The 7810-nt window shown below is 34.8% G+C and overlaps 1 pseudogene; it reads left to right on the top strand.

Annotated features, from left to right (window-relative positions):
• LOC107676557 (unhealthy ribosome biogenesis protein 2 homolog) overlaps positions 1 to 7130 on the top strand; it is a 17573-nt pseudogene extending 10443 nt beyond the window's left edge.
• Positions 7131 to 7810: the final 680 nt, after the last annotated feature.

The following is a 7810-nucleotide window of genomic DNA, read 5'->3' as shown; positions in this document are numbered from 1 at the left end:
TACTCGAAACCACGATCAGCAATGCAGCGATTGGCTGGCGGCAAGACAGCAACGTAATGACATCATATAATTAAAAGAAGACACCTGATGAAAAAGCTGACAAGTTTCTGGAACTTTATAAGGACACAGCCAAGCGAACAAAGCTAGATAAATGTTATAATAGATAAATGAAATGTGCTCTGTTTTTAATTTATTTGCTATTTTTTTTACATGAGTCTGTCAGGGTTGGGGATGAAGGGATGAGGAGAGGACTCAATGGTGCAGGAGATAAGGGCTTTTTATTAAAAATAAAACAAAATAAACAACAAAAACTACCCCGTGGGGGAAAAACTGGCAGGCAAGGCAAGATCAGGACACATCCAGGGTGATAAGATGAAGAACTAGCACGGGACTGCAAACACAAGAGCTGCGTCCGAAATCGCATACTTCCATACTATATAGTAGGCGAAAAACAGTATGCGAGGCGAGTAGTATGTCCGAATTCATAGTATTCGAAAAACAGTAGGCGAGAAGTACCCGGATGACCTACTACTTCCGCCCGAATTCCGTAGCATGCATACGATGGACACTTTACTATCCCATGAGGCCACGGGAGAGGAGGCGTCATATTCGAAAATGGCGGAAGGCGGCGACACGGCTCTTTTCAAGTGTAAGTACCTCAGGGAAAAACATTGTTCATTGTGGTTAAATTGCACTTGTTTAACATGATCCAAGTGAACGGCTGATTTATTGAAAGTTTAAACATTGTAAATCGATGAGATGATTTCGTGAATCGGCTGTAAAAAGATGTTTAATAATTGTTATTACTGAGCACATCAAGTTAAAGAACATAACGAGCTAGTGTCAATGCTGTTGTACATCAGCTTGTTAACTGCTTTTTTAACGGAGACGTTCGTTGTTAAGCAGTTTAATGAGATTAGAAAATTCCACGGACTTTAAAACATTTTTCCCCCTCTTTTACTAATATTTAGTTGATATTTTGTTAGCTACATACTAAGCTACTGTTAATAAATATGCCACAGCTTGTCAATGTAGCATTAATGGATTGATAATGACTAATGGTTACTGCTTTGACATTACAGGGACTGATGAACACACTCAGATCCTTATTCAGTGGAGAGTGGCTAATGAAGCCCTCTTCACTGGAAGGCGTAATGCTGCCATCAAAGGTTTTGAGCAAGTAAACAAGTTATGTAAAATGTGCTTTAGTAAGGGTAACATAAGTATGTTTTCTGTAAATACACTAAAAAGTCTCTAAAATTATACTTTTGTTTAGTAAAAGTGTAACTAAAGATATATTTATTAACATAGTATTTCTACTATACTTTTTAGAAATATACTAATAGTGTGCTTGTGTTTAGCATATTCCTTAAAAGTGTAACTAAGCATATATTTATTACCAAAGTATGTCTAGTATACTTTTTATAAATACATTAAAAGTATGCTTGTGTTTAGCATATTTCTTAGAAGTATAACTAAGCATATATTTAATACAAAAGTACTTCTAGTATACTTTTTAGAAATATATTAAAATGCAATTCAACATATTTTTATTGCATTTCAAATAAGCATGTTGGGAATACAAATGTATTATAAACATACTACTTGAATTTCAAGTATATTTTTAATACATTTAATACTACGTCTTTTTCACCTGGGTTGGTTGACAGTGAAAAACACCATGCAGCTATAGCTTTGTAAAACATATAACATTCCTCACCCAATGGCCCTGACTCTCTCTTGTCTTGATTTAGCATTAAAATTCATCTGCCTGGAAAAGTCAGGTTTCAAAGTCTTGTCTATGTCACTGAGTTCACTCAGAGAAGGACTGTGTGTGCCTGTCAGGTTACTTTTATCATTGCACTTTTCTTCTCATTGTCAGAACTTGATGTACTAGAGTTGCCGCTAGCAGAGTTTGCCACAGCAGTCAGAAGCTTTGTTAACCTTATGCTGTACACACATCTATACTAGTACACAAATAGAGAACAAGCTCTGTAATCGTCACTTTTTGTGATTAATATTTTATAGCACTGATCGTTTGCTCTGCAGTTGAAAAGTATTCTGTTAGAAAGTGATCTGATATTGTGCTACGGTTGAAGGTGTCTGCAGGATTTCTGGCAAATGTCAGCCTGGTTTGTAAGAGCTCTTACATAAGATTTCTATCTCAAATAAATGCTGTCCTTTGAACTATCTATTTATCAAAGCATTCTGGAATTTTTTTTATCGTGGCTTATAAAAAAATATTAAGCACCACAACTGTTTTCAACATTGATATAGAAAGAAATGTTTCTTGAGCATCAAGTATTAGAATGCATTTTATAATGATTTCTGAACAATCATGTGACACTGAAGAGTGGAGTAATGGCTGCTAAAAAATTCAGCTTTGCCATCACAGGAATAAATTACATATTACAATATATTAAAATTGAAAAAAGTTTTTATACTGTAATAGTATATCACTATAAAAAAAATTCTTTATATCAAATATTTTGTATTTTGAAGTATTTCGATCAAATAGATGCAGCCTTCTTTCAAAAACAATTTTTTTAACCAACCCCAAACTTTGTGTCTAATAGCACTGTGGTTTCTTTCTTCTCACATATTATTTTTTTTACTTGATATTTCATGTTAGTTTGTTATATTTATTTTTTTCCATATGACAGTTCCTGCATCTTAACTGGTAAATCATGGCACTACTAGTAACACAAAGGTTGTATGTTTAATTTCCAAGGAAAGTGTCTGCTAAATGGCAATGCATACTGTAATGTAATATAAAATTTTATGCTGCTGTTATTGTAGTCAGTAAATTATTTCAAGTTATTTCAGTCAAACAACTCATCATGACTGATCACAAGGCGATCACAAGATCTTTTGAGAGACATTACTATTGAATTTCACAGATTTCTTTTGTTTTCTCCCTTGTTTTTAGTTTGTTATAAAGGAGTCCAGCAAGATCCCTTCTCTGAACCGTGCACTGACATTACCGACTCTCGAGACTTTGACCGTCCTGCTCCGGCAGGGAGAAGCAAAGATCTCCAACCCACACCATGTCATTGTGGTTTTGGGCACACTGCAGTTTTTGCCTCTTGACAGTCATTCCATGGAGGACTACCATGCTGCTTTTGAGGCCATCCATGAAGCCCTGTTTGCAGTTATCCACTGCTACCCTCAGGTAAGTATCCTGGGACTGGAGGGAGAGACAGATAAGAGCTTAAACTTGATAAAAGGTACACATTTTAGTATTGTATTATTTCAAGTTGAATTATATCCTTATATGTATAAAATTGACTTAACAAATCAGCCAGAGGCCATGGAGGTCGAAACTGTTCCAGATGTTATCAGTTTTTTGGTCTCTGACATCTGTTTATCTGCACTTGCTTTGGGAAAATGTTTTTGTTAATGTGGCTTTCAGGGTTTTGTTTCATCAACACACCCAACATACTATGTCTGACAGAAGAAAAATTAATCCCATAGCATGGATAAAGAATACAATATATCCTTTAGTAAACACATAATATATCTGTTAATAAATACAGTATGACATGGATTTAAAAAAAAAAGCATTGTTACTCAGACTGACTTTTAATTAAGTACAGTACAGTAATTTGCTCTTATTGTGCACTTTAAAAATGTTGGATGTCATGGTAAATATGTACCATTAAGCTGAATTGGTAAATTTGTTCTCTGAGATGCTTTTGGATAATGCTGATATTTCCATAGGTTTATGCAAATAGGTGTATTACAGGCAAATGCTGCTTGATGTTAGGAGTGAATATTACGGTGCCCTGGAAAGGTGTTTAATTTGCACTTAATATGAGTGAAAATTAGAATGTAGTTTGGGAAGTTGCCACGAATCCTGAGGGGAAGCAGCTCATGGTGTCCGATAGGTAAGGAATGCAGGGACTGTGTAAGACTTCAAGGTCTACAGGTTGCTTTGTCAGTGAAAGTAGGGGACTTATAATCTCAGCATGACCTCATGTTTGATAGGCTTTCTTAAGCGAAATGAGAGCACACATTAGGAGTAAAATACAGTAAAAGTCTGTTTTTAAGTGATCAAGACATGCATGTTGAATCAGAGATTTAAATCAGTTCATTGAAACAGCCACATAACTCATTCCTTTAAATTCAATCAAACTTAGCAACTCTTATTTGTTTTGCCACTAGAGTGTCAATCAGATACATTTTCAAAACATCTGTCTTAAAGGGATAGTTCCCCCCCAAAAAATGAAAAGTCTGTCATCATTTACTCACCGTCATGTTGTTCCAAAGCTGTATGAGTTTCTTTCTTTTGTTGAACACAAAAGAAGATATTTTGAGAAATGTTGGTAACCAGATTGTTGCGCGGTAGCCATCGACTTCCATAGTATGGGAAAAAAATACTATGGAAGTCTATGGCTACCAGCAGCTGTTTGGTTAGACAGGATTTTCAATTTTCCCTTTAAAGGCATAAATCAACCGGTTTTGGGGTGAAATATCCCTTTGATACTCTCATGCTTGAAACTTTACATGGTTGTGTCAAAACAACCTGACATGGTTTTTAGGAAACTTAATGGCCAAATAAAAAGCAATAAATCACCCATCACTAGTATCTTGCCTACATTGTTGCAAGAATTTAACTAATACATCAGTCTTCTATTAAAATGTTTAATTGATTCAGGGTCAAATGTTTAGCTCGCTTATAAAGGTTTTAGGACAGAAAGTTATTTTTATTTATTTTTTTTGTATTCATTGAGTAAACATATAGGCCAGTGGATTTTACACTGAGTCCAGCTGTGCACCAGTTTTGAGAGCTTTATATGTTTGCAGGTGATGCTGAAGGCTTCTCCCACCTTCCTGAATTGCTTTTATCGCTTGGTTTCATCAGTCATGCATGAAGGCAGGCAGCGAGGTAACTCTGACAGAGGTAAGCACACCTATAATACCCACGTTCAGAAGTGTTTATATTTAAACATGATATACAGTTAAATCTCTTAAGCTCACCAAGTCTGCATTTACTTGCATATACAGTAAAACAGTAATATTGTTATAATTTAAAATAACAGTTATCTATTTGAATATATTTCCAAAAGTCATTTATTCCTGTGATGGCAAAGCTGAATGTTCAGCAGCCATTACTCCAGTCTTCAGTGTCACATGATCCTTCAGAAATCATTCTAATATGCTGTTTTGATGCTCTAGAAACATTTCTTATCATTATCAATGTGGAAAGCAGTTGTGCTGCTTAATATTTTTGTGGAAACGGTGATATTTTTTTCATATTTTCTTTGAATAGAAAGTTCAAATGAATAGCATTTATTTGAAATAGAATTATTTTCTAACAGTATAAATGTCTTTACTGTCACTATTGATAAATTGAATGCATTCTTGAATAATATATTAATTTCTTATTTATAGTCTTATTTACCCCAAACGTTTGAATGTTTATTCACCCTTGTTTGCTTAAATCCTATTTAATTGATCCTTTCCCCCATTGAGGGTATTACAGTATATAAATGTCAGGGCTGAGTTTCTCCTGGCTGTTAATATTCTATTCAGCACTTTGTTGTAACCTTTTACATAAGACGTCTGTGCAAGCAAACAAATTTAACACCAATGAATTCAAAGGCCCTTTCTTGTCATCATGTCTGCTCTTATTGTTGGCTGTAGTGGACAAAAGAAAGTGGAAAGCACTTGATGCTGGCAAGTTATTACATTTGAAATTTGATAGGAAAAGTGTCCTATTCTCAACCAAAGAGTCATTTATTGAGTATTAGTAGAGTCATATGTCTCCTGATACTTTTCCATCTACAAGTTGCACTGAATTCATTAATTGTGCAGAAAGATGTTATTTGGGGCATTATTCACCTAATGAGACAAGCACCTCGTTGAGCTGTGTTCAGAGACAGACGCTTGCAGACTGTGGCTCTGTGGATTGAACTTCAAAGTGAAGTGAAGGAGAAAAATTCCATGAAGAAAGAAGGTTGAATTTGATCCTGAAGCTCGAGGCTCAACACATTTTAGCACTGAAGGCGTATCCTTTTTGAATTGAGAACTCTTTTTATGACTTAAGATTTAAAGCCTTTTTTTGCAGTAGCATCAGTACATTCAGTCTTTAATTTCTCAGACTTTCATATTTGACATCAAAGTTCGGTCAGAACTGAAATGTATTCAGATGTGAGGCAGTGTCAGTCTTATGGTGCTTTCTTAAAACATGAATTTGATTTCACTCTTATTTGTCTGGCAGATAATATGGCTTTGAAAAGATTTAACCAGGATTCATATTTATATTTGAACTGGCATAAAATGTACTTAAAATGAATGAAGAGAGAGAACAGAATGTGTAATTAATGTGTTTGGCAATACTTGCATATACAGTGGGTACGGAAAGTATTCAGACCCCCGTGTGTACATTAATGAGGAAAAAAAATTAACTTAAATGATTTTAGCAAATGGCTGCAACATAACAGAGTGAAAAATTTAAGGGGGTCTGAATACTTTCCGTACCCACTGTATATACCAGACAATAGTACACTACCGTTCAAAAGTTTGGTAAGATTTTTATTTATTTATTTCAAGAAATAAATACTTTTATTCAGTAAAGATGCATTAATTTGATCAAAAGTCACAGTAAAGACTTTTATATTTTTACAAATGTTAAATGTATTTCAAATAAATCCTGTTTTTTTTTTAAACTTCATATTCAACATAGAATCCTGAAAAAATGTATCATGGTTTCCACAAAAAATATATTACGCAGGACAACCATTTTTAACATTAATATTAAACATAAAACGTAAATATTACTGAAATATGTGTCGTGACCAATCACACCCGTCTAAAGGTTTACAGACTTGACTGATGGAGGTCATGCTAAGTTTTTTGAATTAGAGTTAATTATTCGATTTTAATTAAATGCACCAACAGCGTTAAGCATAATTAATCACATGCGTTAACAGTTATAGTTAAAATATTACAATTACTTTGTGATCTCTTTTTCAGCTTCAGAGAAAGACAAAGAGAGTCTTCTGAAGTGTGCCATGCTGGTGGAGAGGATGTACACTCATATTGCCAATGCTGCTGAAGATTTCACAGTCCTGTCCTCATCCTTTGTTGCTCAGTATGTTAGTGAACTGCAGGGGGTGAGACACTAGTCATTATCAGTTTTTACCTGCCACATGCCATGCCAGTTTCTACTGCTTCCTGAAATTGTCTTTTTTGCTCTCGTGAACTGCCTGCCGATATTTGCTAGACTATTTTAGAATAATCTTCTCTGTCATAAATCTTAAACCACACAATTATAGCTTGAGAGTTCATGCATTGGGACTTATCCGATGTCCTGCACTTTTGGCAATAATGCTATTCTAACAGAGGTTATGTTAACTTTAAATTGAAGGAGAAACACACTGTCCAGTGTGATTTGAGAGCCAATTGTTTTTGTCAGCTTGAAGTGTGAAATGCAATTGACCTCTAACTGGCCTGAGACTCATGTTACTGCACTGAACAATCACATTGCAGATAATTGTTGTCATTGTATACTCTCACTATGAGTTTCTTTATTTCATACACTGTGAAGCAAAAATTTAACATGGTTGTTGCTATGCTCATATTTATGGTGATGGCGAGGGGACCTGTTAGTAACCCGGGATTATCAGGGATGTATTTATTAATATTTTATTTTAAATTAAGAAATTATTATATTATAGAAATTAATACATTATTAAAAGATTATATTAACAATAGGCGAGAGTGAGAGAGAGCGCGCGAGAGAGAGAGCGCGCGCAAGAGAGAGAGCGCAAGAGAGAGAGAGAGAGAGCGAGACAGAGCGCGTGAG

Source organism: Sinocyclocheilus anshuiensis, unplaced genomic scaffold (assembly GCF_001515605.1).
Source record: "Sinocyclocheilus anshuiensis isolate Anshui unplaced genomic scaffold, SAMN03320099.WGS_v1.1 scaffold204, whole genome shotgun sequence".
Taxonomy (NCBI): Eukaryota; Metazoa; Chordata; class Actinopteri; order Cypriniformes; family Cyprinidae; genus Sinocyclocheilus; species Sinocyclocheilus anshuiensis.
This window is presented reverse-complemented; position numbering and strand designations above follow the sequence as displayed.